Source organism: Mytilus trossulus, chromosome 9 (assembly GCF_036588685.1).
Source record: "Mytilus trossulus isolate FHL-02 chromosome 9, PNRI_Mtr1.1.1.hap1, whole genome shotgun sequence".
In the NCBI taxonomy this organism is placed as follows: Eukaryota; Metazoa; Mollusca; class Bivalvia; order Mytilida; family Mytilidae; genus Mytilus; species Mytilus trossulus.
In genome coordinates, this window is record NC_086381.1 from 5,083,121 (window position 1) to 5,108,329 (window position 25,209).

At 31.9% G+C, this 25,209-nt stretch overlaps 1 protein-coding gene across 1 annotated transcript in view; it reads left to right on the forward strand.

The window, feature by feature from the left end:
• The first annotated feature begins 1,405 nt into the window (after nt 1-1,405).
• Nucleotides 1,406-25,209, forward strand: part of LOC134685014 (ETS-related transcription factor Elf-3-like) — a 39,001-nt gene continuing 15,197 nt past the window's right edge. The window contains exon 1 of the mRNA XM_063544357.1: nt 1,406-1,424. The gene's annotated coding sequence lies outside the window, so the exon portion shown is untranslated. The remainder of the gene's footprint in view (nt 1,425-25,209) is intronic.

Genomic DNA, 25,209 nt, shown 5'->3' on the forward strand with positions numbered 1-25,209 from the left:
ATTATACAAACTAGCCACATGCATGTCTATTGAATTGCTCAAATCCACGTAATTTTTACTTTGGTGTTTCATTGGCAGTCATACCGCATCTTCTTATTTTCATATAGATGATGTTAACCTACTGATATATTTGTCATGCGTTGACCTTATGAACCTTCATTGTATTTATAATGTAAAATAAGATAAGATAACATTGAAGATATAATAATAAACAATCTAGAGTAGGAGGAAAATTGACAACACCATGACAAAACAAATCGAGTAAAAGATACCATCTTGTCCACATTACAGAGAAAAACTAATATTGAGCCCCATGTACTCCACAAAATGGCGAAATTAACGTATAAAACACATGAGGTCAGGGAGAGTAGACTTCCTGTTCAACTTGTGGCACCCGTCGTGTGTCACATAGCAAATACATTTTTGTGGTGGCATGATTGAAGAACAGAAGATGAGATAGAAACAGAAGCTACTGCACTAGATATGCTTTTGACAATTAATGCCTGTTCAGTAATGCTATAAAACCATAGTATTTGAATAATTGTGCTGATAAAACGAAAAAGGATCAAAGTAATTCCAACCCCTGACAAGCATTCATTTAACCTACTTTACCAATTTCCAATACTTATTAGTTATGCGTATCAGTATTAAAGTGACTTTGAATACTTGTTTTAATGCATTGCTGACATTCCACAACGATGACATACGGCCTAAACTTTACTAGATACTTCTGGATTTGTAAACATCCATGTGATCAACACATTGTTATATTATTCCATTTTTAGTTTTACTTTTTTATGAATATTTGTGATTCGCTTTATCCGATGAAATGTCTTCCTTGTTTTTTGTGACTTGATATTTCGGTCAGGGATATCTTACAATACAACAAATATACTTTTATTCTTAAAATTTGGTTGGATATACATAAATAGATTCAAAGAGTATGTATATGTAGCCTTGAAATTAGATTGGTTAGACGGGTAATAATGCTCCAAACTAATTCTTCCTGATCTTAACTAACTTTTAGGTATGCATTTAAACAAGCAACAGAAAATTGCAATTAGCATGCATTAGTGTTACTATAAATAAGTGTCACGCATATGAATCGGTGCTTGTAATCTGACTTTTAAAGAATTAGGAAGTTAGACAGGTAACAGTGCTCCAAACTAATTCTTCCTGATCCAAACTAACTTTTAGGTATGCATTTAAACAAGCAACAGAAAATTGCAATTAAAATGCATTACTGTTACTATAAATAACTGACAAGCATATGAATCGGTGCTTTTAATCTGACTTTTAAAGAATTAGGAAGTTAAGATTTATATATTTAACACTGCATGTCACTTTAAACACCAATGATGGTATCTTCCTTGTTCCCAACACCACTCAATTTTACTTCTGTAATAATGGACTTTCCATTAATGGTAAGTTATCTTCATATTTACATTTTATATCTTATTAATTTTGTTACCTCAAAAATACATAAAGCAAATAAGGGAGCAAAAGATATGTATCCGAATTATGAACTGTTGGTTATCTTATAATACCAGTTTAGACTTGGGCGATTGTTAAATTGAAATACCAAGGCAAACTGACAACGCATTTTCCACTTTTGAATTTTGTCTAATCAACATCGTAGACAAAGCCATGGCAGAACAACATTTGTTTATTATTGGCGTCTGTGTTTTGGCCTCTAGACGATTATTGATATTTTTTGTTGTTATATTTCACTCTCATCGGAGTATAACCAACACCTCATTCTATTTATATTAAGGCTGTATTGTTGTCTTGCTTCAATATGCGTTTTTGCGTAGAATTGAAACAGATTAAATTTCAGGAAATAGCCATAAATAACAAAATTAAGTCTCAATGATTTTTTACGGGAGATAGTCAAAATGTAGTATCAGCAATTGTAACACTATTTAAGTAATGTTGTTAAAATGTTTATCATTATATAACAGTAAAATGATTTTAACGTCCAGGCATGTGACAAATTGTAGGCTTACAAAGATGTGTTTACTATTTTTCAAATTTATGGCGCTCCAACGTGTAGTTTTCTTTCGTGAATTGTTCTTGATGAGTGTTGAAAAAAAAATCTTAATAGCATGTAATATGGTTGTTTTAGGTAACTATGAGATAATAGGGCATTTTTAATGGAAAATACTTTTATGGATGCTGTTATTTCTCGTTGTTTGTTGTTTATATTAATTAGACCGTTGGTTTTTCTGTTTGAATTGGTTTACACCAGTCATTTTTGGTGCCTTTGGAAACTTGCTGAAATTCGGATTGTGCCAATGCTCATGGATGAAGACCGTTCTTTGACATATTATTGTTTACTTTTTATACAAATAATTTAGTTACGTCTTTGATGGAGAGTAGTCTCATTGGCACTCATACAGGTACCACATCTTCTTACATTGTATCTATATTTCATGAACGTGGGGAACTAGAAACTGAATTTATACAGTGTTAAATGAAGTTTTAACATGCAGTCTGATAAAATGTAAAATTGTCCATTCTTTTATTAGTGTTTACTTTAAAGTTAAACAATAACTAAATTGAAGGGTATTGTCGTCAGAAAGTAAACAATTACAAAATCATAAAATGATGTAATAAAATCAAAAAACACAAAATCAGTGGTTGTCGTCTGTTGATCTGGTTCATAATTGTTTTTCGTTTCTCGTTTTTATATAGATTAGACCGTTGGTATTCCCGTTTGAAATGATTTACACTAGTAATTTTAGAGGCCTTTACAGCTTTCTGTTTGGTGTGAGCCAAGGCTCCATGTAGAAGGCCGTACTTTGACCAAAAATCGTTACTTGGATGGAGAGTTATCTCATTGGCACTTATACCACATCTTCCTATATCTGCACACCAAACTAGAGGCCGTAAAACCCTGTGTCGCTCACATTTCAACAATGGCCACACTGTTACAATCGGCCATTACTCCAAAACATGGTGAGCTTGTATTACTGATATTTTTTTCATGCATACAGACTATCTACATCGACTACAGGTTTGATAAAACAAGGACAATAACTCCTGTAAAAACTGAAAAAAAATCTTGTTGATCTTTTCATTATATATGTTATCTTGCAATTCAAATTTTCTGTTTTTCTGTTCTAGGGGACTAGGATGAAATTTGAATTAAGGCAGGGCAGGAGGATATAGTTGTGGACAAAACTAGGTTGCAATTGACCGAATTTAATTTCAATTGGCCTAATATGGTTTCATTTGAACAAGTTAAGCATCCTTTGACTAAGTTAGGTTTCATTAGACTAAGTTAGCCTAAAGTGTCATTTGACCAAGTTAAGTTTCATTTGGCCTAGTTATGTTTCATTTGCACAAGTTTGGTTTAGTTTGAACAAAGTTTAATTTAACCAATATAAAAAAAGAATATGTGGTATTATTGCCAATGAGACAACTGTCCACAAAAGACCAAAAGGCCCCGATATGACAATGTAAAACAATTTAAACGAGAGTCCAAGATTAGCTTCATTGGGTCCAGTTGTTTAGACAGATAACTTTTTTTTGTAATGATTTACAAAGGAAAGGCGACGGACACAAAGTGAATGCAAAAGCTCAGTCTGTGCTTTTGAGCATAAGATTAAATGGAATAAAAATAATCCGCAGTATTTGACATAAAGTAGATATTACACTATTCAATTAGGATTTATGTCATCAAAAGATTGATTGCATGATTATTGTTTGTTTTACGTCAGACGACAAAAGGTTCATATGTTTAGGGCGAGAGCAAGCTAAAAACAGATCTATTAGGCACGATATTTAAAATGTTATTTTCACTTTCTGTAAAGTGGAACAACTGGGCTGCGGAAAAACTGACTAATTCGGGATATGTTGGTTTAGGAAGTGATTCATGCCTTTCAACAGGCAAAATAAGTGCCATTTAAGTAGTTGGTATCAGGGTCATTTAACGAACAGGAGAGTGCATGGGTTAACAAATGGTTTAATAACTGAACACATAGATATAGGAAGATGTGGTATGAGTGCCAATGAGACAACTCTCCATCCAAGTTACAGTTTATAGAAGTAAACCATTATAGGTCAATGAACGGAGACTGGGATTACACAGAACAGCAAGCAAAAAGGACCCCAAAAATTACTAGTGTAAACCAATTCAAAATTCGTATGGGTACATTTATTTTTAACTACACTTAATTCGATTGCAAATAGTGAAATTTATAAAATTGTATTTTCTTGTATGTGTAACCATGGCAAAGTTCTGTATGAATTTGTATTTGCTATACAAAATTACAAAACAGGACATGAGTCCCCTTTCTGAAACCACTCAAATTGATATCTTTCGGAAGAAAAAAACATAACATTTTGCATTAAATTGCAAAACAAAGTACATGTGTATGTTCGAATAAAATGTGAAAATGAATATTGTAATAATTTCTCAACCTTCATGTATGTGGGAATAAATGAACTATCAAAATAGAGTAGCCTCTAAAACATACATAAAACATCATCTAAAATTTTTGAAGGCTATGTGTTTTCCAATATCTAAAAAATATTTTATTTAACAGTAATCGGTAATACTGATTTTTTTTCTGTGTAACTGTTCAATTCATTTCACTCGTTACAAAAACAAGAGAAAAGCTCGTCGAGTCTCGCTTTTCAACCTTTTTGTAAAGCTAGAACAAATTTTTTTTTTATATTTTCCGGCAATGTTCATATGATCTTATTTTCCAAGTAATATGTTGTCCTCATGACACCTCATCTATATCGAATGCCTCTGGTAACTAGTCATTGGCTGTTGTCTGCTCTATGGTCGGGTTGTTGTCGCTTTGACAAATTTCCCATTTCCATTCTCAATTTTATCGTAATGTTTTTATTACAGAATGCAGTCCAATGGGCTGATACTACTGGGATGTGTGTTTGTCTACGAATTTGTTTTCCTTAAACTTTTACTGGACTTTATATAGAGTGCATTGATTACACTGAATAGAATAAACTAGGGATTTATGAATAGTGACATGTCCAAGATAAAAATACCACTTATTAAATATTTGAAATTTTAAAAATTGTAAATGATCAACCTTAATATGATCACTAATACTAAACATTTCACATTAATAAGGGTGTATGAGTATACAGATGACAGTGCAGATACCTTTTCCGACAACCCGACCCGCATTAATCAAATAATGTCAAGTGATATCCGAACAAAAAACATGATTTAAAGTTAACACTTAACGACTTTTAAATAAAACTCTTGACATGAACAATATAGATAAAACGAATTTATGTTATTGGATTAATGGCATTGATTGTTATTCAATATATGTGAATTTCTAACTTATCAGGGAAATTTATTGGTCCTAAATCTAGACATGTTAAGATGGGTTTTTTTATTATTTTATTTTAGAAAACACTCCAACTATTCTTGACTTATCAATACATGTAGAAACGTGGTTTTTTTTTTAACTGTTTGTTAAATTTTGATTTCTTTCGTTTACTCTTTTGTTGGTTTGCTGTCATTGCGTATATCATTTGTATATCAAACATCTTTCTTTTCTGCTAATATAATTGAAAGGATTTTTTTGTAATTTTATTGGGATGTAAAAGTGCTGATCGAAGCACATTTTGTATGATGTACTAAGGCATTTCAAATTTAAAATGTGCTGACGATTAGCGTTTTTACCGTGAACAACCAGAATAGGAAATTGAAGTGTTTAAATAAAAAATTTAAAAAAAATGACAAATACGGTTAAGGCAAACTAAACCTTCGAGTTTGAATATATAAAGTTGTCTATTTCATAAATTATAGATTATGAATGCTTTTGATTTTCATTGTTTTGTTTAAAAAATTCCCCCATTCTCGAATAAAATAAAAAAATGTTTTTCAGTTGTTAATTGTTAATCAAATTTTGAATTCCCTACCATTGTTAGTTTGCAAAAATGTTTAGTTCAAAATAACGCTTAGCTAAACAGATTTATTATGGAAGCATGATTTTGAGGATCTGCAATAAATAATGATTGCACACACTTGTTTCAAGTTATAAGAAGATGTGGTATGAGTGTCAATCAGACAACTCTTATTTCAAGTCACAATCTGTAAAAGTCAATCAGTATAGGTCAACACACGGTCTTCAACACGGAGTCTTGTTACATTAAAACCCAGATGTTAAAAAATTAACACCTACATGTACTACTAGTACCTGAAATATTAACACTGACGTCTTTTAATTAACACTTGAAGGCGTTAATTTTAACACGTTACTACAATGTGAAAGGTAATGCTGATATTCGGACAACAAAAAATAAATTTAAGGAAGCTCCTTTAATTAATGCATCTTTGGCTACCGTAAGAAGGCGACAAGGGTAATTAAAAAGGTTGAAAGTATTATATTGTCCTCCTGTCTCTGGTGTTGTTTGGTATATTCTAACATTTCCTAGCTATTTATGGGAGGTAGGAGTGAAGAAAGAAAAAAATCACGAGTTCCACGACTCCAAAATCTATTATATTTGGGAAATAAAATTAATTTTAATATATGTATAAGTGATAATTCTATGTTAAAATATTTAATTTCATAAACATAAAACTGTCACTATATTGTCAGATCACTTATCTACCTGTAATTAAATTTATCACACCTGTAGGTCAATATGTATAACGGTAACACAAGCACAATGATATCATAGGTAAATTATGTAATGTTTTGTTTTCTGTTGTTAAAATCTGAGAAAATGACCATTTCATTACGGGTAGTAAAATTGTCAAGAATCCATCATCATGGATGCTTCCGTGTTTACTAGATGCCACTTTTAGATTTTGGTTGAATACCGGAAGATTAAAACATAATCTTAAATTCGTTGGTAGATTGACATTGATAACATAAGTTCAATATCTGTAAACACTAACTAAAAATAAAGACTCAACCTCGAATTCATTTATTTTTAATTGTTCATTTCTCTGACTAAAATAAAATATACACGTTTGATTTAATAAAATTGCTCTGCTGTCTTGGACAACAATGTAAATTTGTCTTCCTGAAATTTGACTTAGCAATAAAATAAATGAGCAGATAAAAGTCCAGGTTTGTAATTCAAATTCTATGAACAGACAAAAAAAGTAAAATGACTTGCAAATAGACAAGACTAGTTCTATATTATAGATCATTACAGTATTTATTGGCTAAAAAAGAATTCAATTTGATTTAATTTTTGATTTAAATGAAATGAAATAAAATTACTCAAAGACTTGATGTTTTTTATGACCATGGTATACTATCTGTTTTCTGTTGTCATTCCTCTTTATGACCATGGTATACTCTCTGTTTTTTGTTGTTTTTCCTCTTTATGACCATGGTATACTCTCTGTTTTTTGTTGTTTTTCCTCTTTATGACCATGGTATACTATCTGTTTTTGTTGTTTATTTATTGTATCCTTGCTATGCTGTGTTTCTGTTATTGTTTGGTGTTGACAGCAAGGTAGATTGTTTTGTGATACATTAGGCCGTAAGTGATCTCAATAAACTTGTTGAAAAATCACATTTCGAGTGTGGGAGCTTTTTATAGTCGACTAAACGGTATGTGTTTTTCATTATTGAAGCACATACGGTTGCATATAATTTCTTGCATCCACTTCTTTTGAACTTTGTTGAATAGTTGTTTCATAGTCACCCTTACCACATTTCCTTCTTCATATACTATGACAACATATTTTAGCTATTTATTTACAAGTATTGTCGTTCATATAAATATACAAAGTTGATTTCCGTTGCTTTAAGGATCTTATATAATTGATTTCATTTATGTTCAAGATTTATGAAAGTCATCAATAAATTATGCCGTTAGTTTTCTCGTTTGAAAGGTTTTACATTGTCAATTCGTGGCTTTTTATACCTGACTATATGGTATGGGCTTTGTTCATTGTTGAAGAATCTACGGTTTAATGGTTAATTTCTGTGTCATTTGGTCTCTTGTAGAGAGTTGTTTCATTGGCAATCATACCACATCTTCTTTTTTATAATCACTGTCATTTTGCTTAGTTTCTTTTATTAACTATTCTGACAATGGACTCGAACTTCTTTTAAACTGAGTTCTATTGTGGGTATTGCTGTGTGTTTTTTCTTCTACATTGGCTTGACATAAAGGAAGAGGGTTGATATAGCACAAATAAAATTGAGAATTGAAATGGGTAATATGTTAAAGAGACAAATACCCGACCCAAAAGCAACAGATAACACATGTTAAAACCCACCGCATTCTTGCGTCTGTTCCAAGTAAGGAGTCTCTTGTTTTTGTCGAGCCGACATTGGGAAAGTGATCTCGCGGCGGCGGCGGCTGCATTAGCAAGCTTCTTAAAACCTTTATATTTTAGAAGGTAGAAGACCTGGATGCTTTATACTTTGTATATAGATACCTCATGTTACGAAGTTTCCGTCAGTCACATGTCTAAGTCCGTGGTCTCATTTTCATGGTTCAGTGACAACTTTAAAAAAAGAAAGATTTTTTGTAATATTAAATTCTCTCTTATTTTAAGGAATAGGATAAATATATTTAGTATGTGCGTACTTTGCAAGCTCCTCTAGCCGGTCAGACAGTTTTCACTTGACCTCGACCTCATTTAATGTTTAATTATTAATGTCCATTTAACTGTTACTTCTGTAAATGTGTTTGTTAAGTACCAATTTAACTTGTTTCTTATTCAAATATAAAACATAATACTTTTATAATACTAATCACTATAATAATAACAGTGATAGCACTTACAATATAGTATCGCTTACCAGGTTGTAAACTTTAGAGAGAGAAAAAAATATAATTTTTTGAAAACTAAAAACAACTTGACAGTGAAAGTGGCCACTTAACACGTCTCAGTGTATATGATTGCATGGGAAACTTATAAATAACAATCGAGCCATCTATGTTTACCTCTTTAGATCATTGAACATTGATCGGTAAATGCCTGTCTACATCATCTTTTTACTTTCACATAAGACCAGTCCTTCATCATCTTCCCTTTGTATAAGACCAGTCCTTCATCCTTAGTTACATCAGTAGTTAGAGTACGGAAGGGAAACTTATACTTCCCGTCATTGTACAAACTAACGGAGTGTCGTTTTTTAAAAAACACAAACAATACCTAGAAAGATGGTGTATATAAAACGCTTCCTAAAATGTTCAATAGGTTATTTGTTCAATATATTTACAAATGTTTAGCTATGGCTTAGTTTTGGGCCAATCAACTTTTGTACACCCCTTCTCAGTGAAACAATACTTTATTCTTTAGAAGTATTCCCAGAAATTCAACGATATACTATATTCCGACATTTAATGTTATACTTTTACCTATCTATTTGTCTGATCATTATCATTCAAATAATCTTTCTTTTTTTGTTGTTGTCCTACTCAAAGCAGAAAGTAGTGTTGAATTTCAGGGAATACTTCTAAATGATGAATATCTTCGTATGCATTCTCCAATGAAAACTTGAGTCCACTAAAAAAAAAGAAGATTATTTGATGATAAAGATCCGAATAATTTCGGAAGATAATATTACATTGAATTACAGTGTCTAGTTCTAAATGATAACTTTTATCTCTTCCTTTGAATTCTCCAATGAAAACTTGAGTCCACCAACAAGAAAAAAATTATTTGAAGGACTATGATCCGAAAAATGTCGGAATATAACATTGAATTTCAGGGAATACTTCTAAAAGATCAATCTCTTCCTGAGCATTCTCAAATGAAAACTTGACTCCGCTAACTTGGGGTTATGTAATATTTAAAAAATTGTTAACTTTCAATACAAAATAAGAATTTTGAATTATAAGACAGCATATATAATACGCATATGTTTCAGAAAAAAACATATAAAGAAAACCATGGTTTTGTAGAATTATGTCTCAAATTCCCAATCCATAAAAGGTTGGACAAATAAAATTGAATAGTAATACAGAGTAGCCCACAAACCACTTATAAAAACAGATTGAGTATTTGATTGATGTAGTGCTTAACGCCACTTTCAACTCTTGTGCTGTTTCCTGGTGGCCTGTTTTATTGGTGGAGTAAGCCAGGTTGCCCGGAGAGAACGATGGGCCTTCGTTGGAAAAATTGAAAATATATAAACTGCAGGCATAGCTTGCAAATCCATCCGTCCTTCCCATAAAAATTTTGTTGCTATTTAAGTCGTAAGATATTAAGATTCATTAATACCTACATGTACCTCGTTAAATACATATTTGCATATTTTCTTTACTCCGCAGTATGACATATTAGAAAGAACCAAACAATGGATTGTGAATACGTAACCCCATTTGTTATGATTGCATATATGGTTAAGCCATATCTTATTAAGAAAACACAAATTAAAAAAATAAAAGTCACAATATCATTATATATTTAAAGGCACAAAACACAGAACAAGTTAGTAATCACAATGTTGAGTATGTCTCACCATTTCCAACGTCAAAAACAACATGCTGACCAAAATAAACACTAGAGAAATGGATAAAAATACGACAATGCACCTAGAATCTGCACGCATACGTAAGCATACATGTAGCATGCACCAGCTGCTGCAGAATATTTATAGATAACCAATAATTCACCGGCTTGTTTTACTTATACACAATGTGAAGAAAACGTGACATTTGTTGTTTTTTTAAATTACTTGTAAATTATACTGAAATCTACATGTTAATGTTATTTTTAAAATGTACTTGTAAATGTAGTCTTAAATGACGTGAATGTAAGATACCAAAGGGTAATTAAAAGTTGAAGAGAACCCGACTGGAAACTATCGGCGTAGGGGGACTACATCATTTCTCTCATGTACTCCGGAAAGGTGAGATGATCCTGCTGCTTATTTCCTTTTAATATTAAAATGTACGCATAATTATACATGTTACTGTAGTCCTTGCACGCCGAATGCAAATGCATTATTTGAAATATGTTCACAATACTTTCTATACTGGTTCAAATCGAACATGTTTGCATTTTAGTCTAAAGTGCTACGGTGTTTCCATGAGTAAATCAGGTGGATGTTTGTGTTTTTGTTTATTTCAAATTGACTAGAGGTAAAGGGAATGGTTGTGATATCAAATAACGTGTCATTCCCACCGCATGTTTGTGCTTGTCTTAAGTCATGAACCTCTAGCCGTTAGCTGTGTTTTTCTTGTGTGTTTATAAATTTTGATTCGTTTTATGTTTCGTAGTTTAGTGCTGAACCAGTTAACGTTATTGTTTAGGAGTAATCTGAAAGCTGCCTCTTTGGTTAGATTGTTGTATCGTTGGAATATTTCTGTTTTTTATTCTGCCAAACATTAAATTTAATCAACGAATTTTGGTGAAAATTACATACTGCATGTATCATACTATAATAAGTGATAGGTTGCATTTACTGATAGAGGGTAAGAGAGAGGGTACGAACGCTCAGCTTATATGTGCGTCGTGACAATAGGCTTCCTGTATCAACATCTCCATTTTATCTGAATTAAACGGGGTAATGAACTAGAGAAGGTAACCAGTATGTGGATCGTTAATTGAATTTCATATTAAGTTTCACTACATATTAAATATTTATATATTTAAGTAGACCATAATATTGACATATAGTATCTGCATACTTCACAAAACGACTTTTAAACCAATTTGCATTGCACACGTTACATAATCTCTGATGTATACTTCATCCAAGGTTAATATATGTACTTTGATAGGCCAGACTAACACTCTTCTATATTTAATCATGCACTTGTTTTCGTTTGAGACGAGATACATGTATATTTTGATGATCAAAGTCTGCTAAAGGTATTTGATGTTTCAAGTGATTCCGTGGGTTCTTCGTACTCTGTGAACTGACGTTAACCGATTTGTTCTTCGAAACCATTGACTTTCTCGATCTAATATACCATATATTGGCTTAGGAGTGAAGAATGAAATTGCATATGTAAATATAGAATAACAAATTAAAAATCGAGGTCTAAGTAACTACTTTATTACCATGTTTCATAAACGCTTTAAATTTTGGAGAATTTGAACACACAACCCATTCAAAAAGTAAAAAAACAAAAAGGGTGAAAAATTTAAAATAATAATGCCATCTTCATATACAAATTGGAATTATATATTTAGTCTATCTATTATTGGTAATTTAAATCTGTAGGTGAAACCATCGCTTAATTGTTTTATCTTTCTTAGGTGAAACAAAACTATCAAATATATTGGAAGCATCGAAAAAGTACTTGCGGCCAATTTGACATAATTACAAAATACTAAATTTACAAGGTTTATAGATAAGATGATGGTTGTTATATTGGATTTAATAAATAAAAGTGTTGGTCAAATTTGTATATCACCTTGACATATCTAATCATCAGTGTATGTGCTATATTTCTTATATGATTAGATTTTGTTCAGTGTTGTTCGTTTTTACTTTCAAATGTCAAAATGATCTTTTTTCCCCAAAGGATACTTGGGTATATAAATATGGTCACTTTGGTCTTCTGTCAACTTTTGGCGGCTCTATGACTGTGCGGGATGTATAAATTCGCAGCCATGTCTGCTCAGAAAGGGGAAGTTATATCTTATGCCTCGTGTAGAAAGTGACACACTCTCTTGCATATTAAGAACATGTGCCATAACTCTTTCAGGGCCGGTAGACGGTATTTTGCTTGGCAATGCATCTATTTTTCTCAATCCCAAAATGCACTAGTCTTTCCCGGTGCCAGTTCATATTTCCCGGACTTAATCCCTGCTGACCTGTACATTTCAACCTTTGCCTTTTGTATTAAGTGCGAATATGTCCTCGTTCTGAATGCATACATTATTTGCCACTGGATTTTAAACACACAATAATTAATCAATGCGATAACTTTTTTTTTAGTTTATCATCCTTATTGATACATTTATATAGTTTCATTTCTGAGGGCCCTCATGGGGTTTTTGATTATGTGATTACTTGGCCGTTTTTTTAATGATTATTTGATTATAAAGCCAAATATTTCATGATTATTTGATTACCTAGGACTGTATTTTTAGTTTATGATTATTTGATTACTAAAGATAAGCAAATATTTAATGATTATGTGGTTATATTGGCAAAAAAATGGTGATTATGTGATTACAAGGACCCCCCATGAGGGGCCTCATTTCTTTAATTACTATTCAGTAGAAGCATGAGACAATAAGAAATAAAAAAACCTTTCATTATATCAACTCTTAAGTAATAGCAATTATGATTTATATTTAATTACATCATTTTGTAAGCATGCTTATAAAAGTGAAGTGAATTTCATTGTACACTTCCTTTTATTTGAGTAGTATAAATGTAGTAATATTTTTATATTAATTTCACCTTTATGGAATTTGTACAAAATGTGACATCTTGAATCGCGCATTGACGTTTTAGTCAAAAATCAATTATACAAATAGTTTTTGAAAGTATAAAATGTACTAATTTTTAACGGTCATATCTAAAACAAGAGTCAGTATTTGATATATTGGGGCAATATGGCCGGTTCGACATATAAGAATAAACATACATGGCGGGTTTCAAAGGAAAGTATAGCCAACTAATTTTTATCAGAGAAAATACTCCGCTTCATTGAAAGCAATATATATTTTTGTAATTTCAATGCCAATTAAAAAAATGCACATTAACAATAATTTCCATACATTAATGTGGATCATTTAAATAAAAATTGAAATAAACATTTTAACATGACTGTGTTCGTTTGCTGAATGTCTTAGAGTTAACCGTACAAAGGTATCTACCAACACTTTATTTCAGAGGTAAGGTCTAAGTTCATTTGGTTATGACACATGAAGTTGCATTGGTATTAACATTTTAAAACTTGATATTAACATTTTGAAAGTTGATATTACCATTTTAGAACCTGATCTTGACATTTTAGGACACTTTGAAAAGATTTCTTTCTCGTCATGTCAGAGTTTTTGAATTCAACGAAACAATACTTTCTGTCAATATCTTTTTTTATCTTGTTAATTTAAAAAGTGATCAATTAAAAAGTAAATTTTCCAGTATTGCCATACTATTGACATACACTAATTATTAGATGTCGTGATACGCGTGTTACATGTACATATGACATGATGGTACATTAGCCTACAGGGTTATAATACACAACTACATGCGTACATGTAAAGTATGCAATGTTATCCAAAGTCTGATGTTGTTGGACGAAAATAAACAAATATGAAATCATTTTTTGCACAAAGCATAAAACTTTTATTTAGATTATACAGGTTAAAAAATGACTGATGTTTTTCTTTTGTTCCGATGTTTTTGTTTTGATGCTTCATAGTATGTCGACATTCCACAGCTATCAAGTTCCAACATTCAATATTTTATCATTTGCTCTTTAATAGTTTCAAAAACCTGTAGTAAAACTCACTAATAACACTGAAACCAAAATTTTAAACTGCGAAGTATGCAGAAATCTAAAAAAGATTTATCACGAGATGTTTACATACATTTGTATATATATACATCTTCATCAAAATGTAAAATAAATAGTTTCGTTCAATGCTATTGATATGAAATACCGTTTCTTCTCAGTAAATATTGTTGCAGGTTTTGTCAACGAAATAATCAACATTGCATTATTACATAAGAATATAAATTTCTCACTATCGCATAAACCAAACAACTAAAATGTTCCGTTAAAAAATTTACAGTGCCTCGTTTATCATTAAACAAGTAGAGTGCAGACGATACTTCAGCGAAAATCTAGATTCCAAAGTCGAAGAAAAAATTCATGCAAAAACCAAACAAGTCTGAAAAGAATCTGCATACAAACTGAATACTGATCAACGCAAACCCGACCAATAACCAGTGTAGATTTTATTTGATTCCTATGGATAACTATATTCTGCTTATTGTTTCCCCCTCAAAATAAGTACATGATAATTTAGCTTTAAATATATCTGCAAGCAAAACGCATTTTAAAATAATAAGAAATTCATTTCAACAAGAGAATTGTAATCTGAATATTTCCTCTCATTAACATCCACTTTTTGTTTTTATCTTCTAGTTTTTAATATATCTTAACTTCCTTGCAAAAGCACTTTCAATGTTTAGTTGACAAAACATTGTTCGATTTAACTTTTAAAAGTACAATTATCAAATCAAAATAATTGTATGTCTTTATATTTACTTCCTATAGTATGCACTGAATTTAATCGGTATTAACGTTAACATGATCACATGTTTTTTTGTTTTTTTATGTTTTAGTGTTTCTTAATAATAATGCATGCATTTGCACTTTTAATGTCGGCTATATCACCAATGAATTCATATTATGGTGTTGGCATGCCTCAAGACTGGTTTGCTTTATTTAAGAAATTTTATTTGCCTCGAATTAGAGTATTTCCCCAACATATTTACCTGGGGCCTGTTTGTCGAAACTGTCCTAAGATCGGTCCTAAGAATTTCTTAGGACAGAAGTTAGGATAAAGTTAGGACCGACTCACGACACGTCTCAGCATGCACATCGAAGCTATCTTAGGAATATCTTAGCTAGGACGTCCTAACTGATGTCTTAAGTATTGGCGGAAAAGAAAATACAAACCGAATATGAAAAAAATATATGATATCAAACATGTATTTTATCAATAATTTTATTTCAAATATGGTTAATTAGAATCTAATAACTCATATGTAGTTTTAAATTAAAGGTAATACATATTTTTTGTAAACTAATTGTACATTTAAACCCTATGAAACAAAACTTGACACAAAAATTAAAAAAAAATAACAATCTACCTGTAAACAAGATATATAATACGTAAAATTTATAACATGTTTTTGGGTGAGTTGAATTCGAAGTGTCACCTTTTCATTCTTTAACAGTTCAAATGCAAATCTCGTGCATTATTCATATCATTACGGAGAATTTCAAATATTGTTACTACTGCTTTAAAAATAATACGCGTGAAAATGAACAAAAAACGAAATTCGAATGTATTCTAAAGTTAGGACCATCCTAAGACCATCTTAAGACACCTAAATTGGTATCCTAAAGTTAGGACAATTCCTAGGATTTTCCTAAGTTGCGACATGTTTGATAAACCCATTTAGGACTAAGATGTGTCCTAAGTTGGTCTTAGGACACGTCCTAATCCTAAAGAGAGCTTCGATAAACAGGCCCCTGGTCCGCGGTAGAAAACAATAACAATAACTATGGCACCTGTAAATGTAGTGCGAACTAACCCAAACTTACCGGCCTGCATGCCTAAAGTCTTTAAACAAAAATATTTTTTTGGAGGGGCAAGGATTTGTATAGCAAAGTCCCACCTATGTAATTATGAGGTAATAGCAGTTCTTGATTTAATAGATGATATAAGTAAGTACAGTGTAGTTATAAAACCGGAACAGGGTTTGTAGCTGTTTGTTATTGCGTAGTGGTATTACACTGGTGGTTACAAATGATTTTTTAAAATGCGCGTTTAAAACCGTCATTCGTTTACAATTTTGCGTATACTTACAAGGGACATATGAGATGAGATTCGATACATGAATGTACTTCATTTCATTTTATTATCGTTAAAGCAAACCAAAAACATATAAAAAGATGTGGTATGAGTGTCAATGAGACAAATCTCCATCCAAGCCACAAGTTATTAAAGTAAACCATTAAAGGTCAAGGTATGGTCTTCAACACGGAGCCTCCGCTCACATGGCGCAGCAAGCTTTAAATGGCCCCCAAATGACATGATGTTTAGTGTAAAACAAGTGCTGAACATCAGGGGTGGTGTTCTCGAAGGTATCCTAAGATTCGTCCTAAGTCATAGATAAGTCCGATTTTAGGATGGACTTAGGATCGACTTAGGACACTCTTAAGTTGTGTCTCGAAGCTCTCTCAGACGAATCTTATGTTAGGACGTCCTAAACATTTCCTAAGTCGAAATTTTAAATCTTTAAAGTTATTTTTTGATAAAACATTTATTAATGACGAAAATTTTAACAAAATTGTTTACGAATTTTATAATAACATGTACTGAATTAAATGCATAATTACCAATGTTATTATATAAAAAAGGATTGTTATTTAAACTTGAAAACAATTTGTTTTGAAATGAGAATTAAATTTGTTGTGTAATCATATCGTGAAACACGAAGTTCAAAGTTTAAAATCATGCACAATTTCTTTATATACGAGTTAATAACCGATGGTGCGTTTCATTTCATGTTCATTTTCACGTAAAATAATGAGCAAAAAGCGAAACCCAAACATTATTACACTAGGATGAAGATAGGATGCTCTTAAGACACCTTATTGGGTGTCCTAAAGTTAGGACGAAAAATGAGATATATCAAAAGTTAAGAGAGCTTCGAGAACTCGACTTAGGACAAAGACTTGCCATAAGATAGACTTAGAACACGTCCTAATCCTAAGATAGCTTCGAGAACACCACCCCAGATTCCTGAATTAGGACAGTTGCAAACAATTGCAGCGGGTTTATATGTTTTAATAGAACAAACCGTCGCCCTTATCTGAAATAGTTAAATATTAAGATCACAACAATAAAACAACACAGTTTTAGGGGAGGGATCACATACAACTACATATACGATAAAAGCTTTGTAAATCTCTGACAGACGCTACACATATTGATAGTGAAATAATGATTTGTAGCCTTGATCAAATAGCTCACCTCTTCGTGTGAATACACATCTGGCTATCAAATATCAATATCTAAAAATTGATTATATAGAAAGCACTTCAAACGCAAGGAATTATTAAAACATTTGTCATTTCCATTTATAACATATAAAGCTTCTGAATTCAGCCATGTGCATGGTGGACAGTTGCATCATTCTTTTGTGGATTTCCTTTCAATACATTTTTGAATAAGATACTAAGAAGTTGCATACATCTTTCAATATTACAGTACTTGATTCATTTATTCTCAGGTCAATTGTTTTAAAATGCACCGAAATGTTATTAATCCTTTGAATTGATATTGTAAGAATATCGTTAAATGACCCTGTCGTGAAAAAATTTCAGCGGTAAATCTGGCCTTCCAAGGGGGATTCTATATTAAAGTTAAATATTCTTATAATAAGCAGGAGCTTCTTCATTGATGTTTCTATATTTGGCGACAACCGGAAATAACCGGATTATCGTCCTTGTCAGGTTTCCTGTATCTTATTTACATATTAAAACCTAAACCTACTCAAAAAGAAGTGGTCAGGAACTGTATTATCGGAAAGTGGGATCATTTACATAAGTGTTCTAAGTATATTTAGTATACTATAACGTGCAGATTTTATCTAGGGAATTTACCTTATCTATTTACCAGCATTATATGAAGATGTTTAGCGGGTTTTATATGTGACAGCAAGTACCAAGGCTTAAGATGGGCGACACCCACTTCCAGAAAATTCACAAAATAGAAATTGTCAACAACAAAAATGCTACTCACACCCATTATATAGCGTTGTTGTTTTTTTCAAATATAAAACAATCAACAACAAATGAAAAAAATAATGATAATGTTAAAAAAAGGGGGATTTACAAACTGTAAGCAGGTTTCCGGTTGTACGTCATAAAATTCTTTATATCAAAAATAACTTAGACTTTTAACTTAAAGCAATCAACAACACTTCAAAGGCCCTCGGTCCATCCTTAAATTGCTAAACTGGTCAATGTATCAGCTATATAGTGTATCATTTCAGTATTGGTTTCTTCTAAGCTTAAAATTGAGAATGAAAATGGGGAATATGTCAAAGAGACAACAACCCGACCAAAGAGCGGATAACAACCCAAGGCCACCAATGAGTATTCAACGCGAAGAGCAGATCCCGCACCCAGAGGTGGACCTCAGCTGGCCCCGAACTAAAAATGTGCACTAGTTCAGAGAAAATGAACGTCATACTAAACTTTGATTTAAAAATAACATACAAGACTTACAAAGGCCATAGGGCTCCTGACGTTTGACAATGGTTTTAAAAATATGTTTTGTGATATCTCAACCCTCCCCTTTACCTCTAGCCAATGTCGAATAAAGACACACATAGCAGTACGCGTAGTAGAACTCAGTGTAAAAGAAGTTCCAGTCCGCTATCACAGTAGGTAACAAAGAGAAAGAAACTAAATGACAATGATACATACATTAACAAAGGATTTCTAGCATTCAATGACATGCCAACTCCAGACCTCAATTCAACTGATTCAAAAAAATATGCCTTCATCATATGAATATCAACCACAATCCCTCCCGTTAGGGATTAAGTATCATTCCATCATACAATATATTAGAAGTATCATGCCAACAACTGTGTTTTTGATGAAAATGACCAATGTTATATTATAGTTCGTGTCTATGTGTGTTACATTTGAATGTTGTGTTTCTGTTGTGTCGTAGTTCTCCTCTTATATTTGATGCGTTTCCCTCAGTTTTAATTTGTGACCCGGATTTGTTTTTTTTTCTATCAATTTATGAAATTTGAACAGCGGTATAATACTGTTGCCTTTATTTAATTCCGCTGCAAAAACCCTATGAGTTAATCAATATTGATACCAAAATGTGCAATCCTTAACGACATAACAAAAGTATCGTAACTATATGCCTTTTGAATAAGTCTGTACCAAGGTTTGGTTAGCGTTTGAGGTCAATGCTGACATATATTTACCACTGGTTTGCTGGTGGGCTATACGTGCACGGATGCATCACAAACCTACTGGGTCGATGACAATGGACAGTAAGCCCCAAGATATTCTATCCTGGAATGCTATTAAATAAATATTGATACTGGAGAAAATTTCAGTACCCAAATGTAAAGTTATCTTCAAGACACACAGGTGTTCATAAAATCATTAAAAAGTTATGTGTTATAGTACTTTTGTTTGGTAAGGTAACAATGTAGGTAGTAAAATTTTAATCATGCATGGGTAAGGTTGCAAATTAATGTCGGTATCTTGCACTTTCATAGTATAGTAATAATTCAGTCTATATAATAAAATGAATAAAAAGTTTATGCTTTCCTGGTTGTTTTCTTCTCTTAATTTGAAATTTAAATGCATAATAATCAGGTAAAAGATGAAGAAAACGATGCTTGGATAATTTTTACCTAGAATAATAAAACTCTGACATTTGATAAGATAAGTTTCTAGTTACATTTTAGTTTTAGTTTACTAAACATATTTTATTTGCGTTAATGTGCAAAAGGGATGAGACACATGTTAATCAAACTTATATAGTCTTCTCCCAGACATGTTAGACAATACTAAACCAACTGCTAACATTAAAGATATTCTATACAAATATTTAAACAGATTCATTTTGTCACATCTCAATTTGAATTGTTTAGGCTATGTCTTTTGAACGTTTAAACAGGCGGAAGATACAAAGTCGAAGACATAAACCTCCTCGACAAAGTACGTGAAGGAGGAACCGGTTATGTCTGTGATAACTCCATAGATATAATTTCTTGATGTGTCATCAACATGATTCAGATTCTTAAATGGTAATCATTACAAGGACCATCGCCTGTTGATCATGTAAAAGTCCATCAATGGTATGATTTCCATACCAGACACCGACAGTATCATCAACAAAAGTTACAACCGAGCCAGAGGTGCACACACACTAAGGCAAATCTACACCAAAACATAATTGTATAAACAATCCTACTTTCAGAATTGTAACCATCTGCCATTAACGGTGACCAACTCAGCCACTTTTGAATACTTCAAAGCCAGCCTCAATGCAGCTGAAGCCCTGAGGACAACCAGTTAATCACCACTTGCATATGTATTTACAGTCGATCGTCTACGACTGATATCCATTATTGGAAGATGATGATGAAGTGGAATACCAAGGGATATTCAAAACTAACCAGCCGATAAAAGATGACACAACCATAACGATAGACGAAAAGACAAACCACTACATAGAAAAATACCGACTGAGAAAGACGAATATAAAATTATTGCTATTAAAATAAAAAAATGTTTTCGTTTGCTACAGTTGGTTTATATATTTTTCGCATGGGTTTAAATCTTTCTGCTTGAACATATTTATATACATTTGTATGTATCTACTAGTATTTTAGAAACATATCAAAAGCGCCTTTCACTTTGTATTACACCTTTGTTGGGTCATACAATGTAGTTATCTATCCAATTATTGATATGATCGTCTATTAAATGTTTAATCCTATAGTATCCAATAGATGATAATGATGCGGATTGGAGTTTTTAATGACCTTGACTGGCTATACAGCCCTCGCACGATCGGTTATTAGAATGCACAATGCACAATAATTTTCTGTTTCCATATTATCCATGAGCATAAATGAAAACCTCCAGTCAGTCTCCTGGAGACTAGAAGATAACACTCGACAAAGAAGTTGTAAGATATTAACCTTTTTTTAATACAGTAGCGCGTTTCTTATATCGTGGAATATGTAGATTGAAAGGTACAAATGATATGTAAACTGAACATGTAAATTAATCGTGATATTTTACCTTTAACTGACGACCTGCCCCATAGGTACATGTAATTAGTACATATAACGTCTTTACGGTGATTTGTCACTTTGATGGATTAAATGATTCAAAAACGTGTGAAAACGTAAACAGTTACAAAACGCCGCTTCAATTGAAAGTGTCATTGAGGCTTTGATGAAACATGGTTACAAACTATCACTTCCATTATGAAAACGCCGCTTCAATTGAAAGTGTCATTAAGGCTTTGATGAAACATGGTTACAAACTATCCCTTCCATTATGAAAACGCCGCTTTAACTGACCGTGTCAATCGGGTTTTAAAAAACAAATTGTTAGCATAAGAAGTGTCCAGTTATAAAAGACCGCTTTTAATGGATGTGCCATTACATTTTAAAATGAGAAATTACTAAAAACACCGTGTACAGTGACACAATGTCATTTTTACTGACTGTGCCATAATGGTTTTAAAAAAAGAAAAAGTTAGAAACCACCGAGTCCTGTTACAAAAGGCCGCTTTTACTGACTGAGCCATGAACATTGAAAAAAAAAGGTTCAGTGGTTTTCTTGTCACTCCGGCTTCCTCCATTAATAAATCTGACCGTCACGAAATTGCACCAACACGGTGCCTAAAAGTGGCGTTAAAACACAGAAAATACATATATAGAAAAGACAGATATAGTTAAAATCAAACGTGTTCAGTATTAAAACGCCGCTTTCACTGACCGTGTCATGGGGATGTTATAAAAAAAGGTAGAAATAAACGTCCTTAGTGAGAAAAAAAACATTGTTATTGATCATGGCATAAAGATTTTAAAGAAGAAATAGTTAGAAACCATATTGCCTAGTAACAAGAAGCCATTTTTCTGGCCGTATTGTGTAGGCTGAAAAGAAGAGTTAGTTACATTGTATTGACAAAATAGCTTCCAGTATATATAAAAAGCCATTTATAATCATTTGAAAACAAAACGTTGTATTTATGTAATAAACAATAATAAACTGACGTGAACATCTAAAAACACGCCATTACAAAGTAGTAACATAGTGAAATAAAAAATAGAAAATATTATTGAACAACTGGGTAAATATCAATGTAATAGTATAAACAAATAAATATAAGCATTCGCTTGTTAGTATAAACAAATATCGGCATGATGCATTTTGTACAGAAATGTTGATTTTTTGTTTCTTATACAAAATTATAATTCAATGTTAAGAGGACAATCATATGAATTTTTTTTAAGATATAAAAGAGATTTGTAGATGACTGTAATTCTGAAAACTTTTCTGGTTCATATTAGTTGGTGTTATATTGAATTAAAAAAATGTTGTCAACAATGATGTTGAAGAGTTTGCTGATTGGTTTTTCTTAAGTTGTGCAGCTTTTTCTTGTTTTTAGGGGTTGTATTTAATATTTAGCACAAGTGTTCAAAAAAACCTGAGTGATCGAATAGTCATACAAGATCAAATATATATTATTGTCTCTTATACATTGTATATACCCATAATTATTAATACAAGAGTGTTGGTGTGCGGTGTATGTCACAGGAAAACATACCTCTCACGGATGTGTGGTTCCCATATCCGTAAAAGAACGTTAATCATCATACTTGGAAAACGTATTATACAACTAATTGATGAAAATAGTATGTAACCACGTTTATTACGTACAATTTTCGAAAAACAAACAAACATGGGTTTACTTATTTGTTCTTTTTTAAAACAATTAAGATTATAATAAAAATGTTGATTGCTGTACCGCCCTTTTTTACATTTTTACTTTATGTCTGTTTCGTTTGTTCACACATCGTTCTCAAATAATGGACTTTTATGCGACTGTCATAAAAGTGGGCGTTTATGCTAGCTATAAAACCAGGTTTGATCCACATATTTTACAAAGATAAATGTCAAGTCAGGAATATGACAGTTGTTATACGTTCGTTTGATGTGTTTGAGATTTTGATTTTGCCATTTGATTTTTGACTTTCCGTTTTGCAATTACCTCTGAGTACAGCATTTTTTGTAATTTTACTTTTTAATGTACGGACAACTATACACATTATACAGATTGAACAGGAGTGAAGTATATTTTATACTTAAATCATAACTTTAAAATTCATATTTTTGTTATATACAAAATGTAAATAATGCTTTATTATAAAGGCTCGCCTGAAATTGTTTTCCTCAATTTATCTTCATCAAGAACGCCAAAACCAACACATAGCTATAATTCCCGAGGAGCTGTGGGTTCAAAAAGGGACACCATGTCTTAGAAAAAGTAAAATATAAAATGTAAAATATAAACTTTATCGGCAAAAGATTGTTATAAAGATGAACAGTCTAACAAACACACAACATAGACAAAAACAACTTGATAGGTATCAAAGGTATCAGGCTAATAATTTAATACACCAGACGCGCGTTTCGTCTACATAAGACTCATCAGTGACGCTCAGATCAAAATAGTTAATACAAGCAAAAATGTTGAAGAGCATTTAGAACCCAAATTCCAAAACGTTGTGTCAAATATGACTAAGATAATATATAAAGACAACAGAAGTATACCGCTGTTTGAAATTCATAAATCAATAGAGAAAAAACAAATCCGGGTTTCAAATTAAAACTGAGGGAAACGTATCAAGTATGAGAGAACTAGGACACAACAGAAATACAACACCAAAATGTAACACACATATGCCTGGGATAAGAAAATCCTTACTTTTTTGAAAAAATCATATTTACAAACAGTACTTTTATAAAAATGACCATATAATTTATATTCTTGTCAACACCCAAGTGCTGACTACTAAGCTAGTGATACCCTCGGGGACGTAACGTCCACCAGCAGTGGGATCGATCCAGTGTCGTAAATATTTATCAAAGGTAACAGGCGTATACTGTTATATGCCAGACGCGAGTTTCGTTTACATAAGACTCGTCGTCGTGTTGTGTCTTCTGTACTATTAATTGTTTGTTTGTCATTGTATGTTTTAGCTATGGCGTTGTCAATATCAAAAAGAAGATGTGGTATGATTGCAGATGAGACAACTATCCACAAAAGACCAAAATGACACAGAAGGAACATAATGTATTTTGATATTTTAAAACTGTATACAACAAACTGTATAAATCATGATAGCCTCATTAATGGTGTTATTGAATTTATAATGTGAACGTGATGTCAAAACATTCCCCTAACCGATGAAAATTTCCTATATAAATAGAACATAAATTTCCAAGGTACCCGGAATTAGGAAATATAAACTAGGTTGCATGGTTCAAAAGGCGGACGGAATTTAACGGAAATATCAATGAGCTGGTAGTACATTTAATTCATATCAAAAAGCGTGTTTAAATCTTTTGAATTCCTATGCCAAATAATTAAACATTAGAAGTAATGTGTTTTTCCATTATTTGATAAATATTGGAACAATGTAGTGAATGAGGAGCAACAGGTGTATACTGATGGTCAAATCTCTAACATTCAATTAAAAGATAAAACAAAACTATTTTTGAGACGAAGAACACCAATAAAAAACGCTGTTCCCTTGCTTTTTGTTTGTGTTTTTCTTGATATTGTTGTTTATGCATTAGTTTTGTGACATAGATAGATACCCCCATATCCTTTGTTTTTCTATAAAGAAAACCGTATGAACTTCAAACGTAACTATTCCCAAAACTGGAATATTGATATAAAATTGTATTTTAAAAACCGATAAATAGATATAAAACAAGGTCATTACTATGATACAGTAAATAATT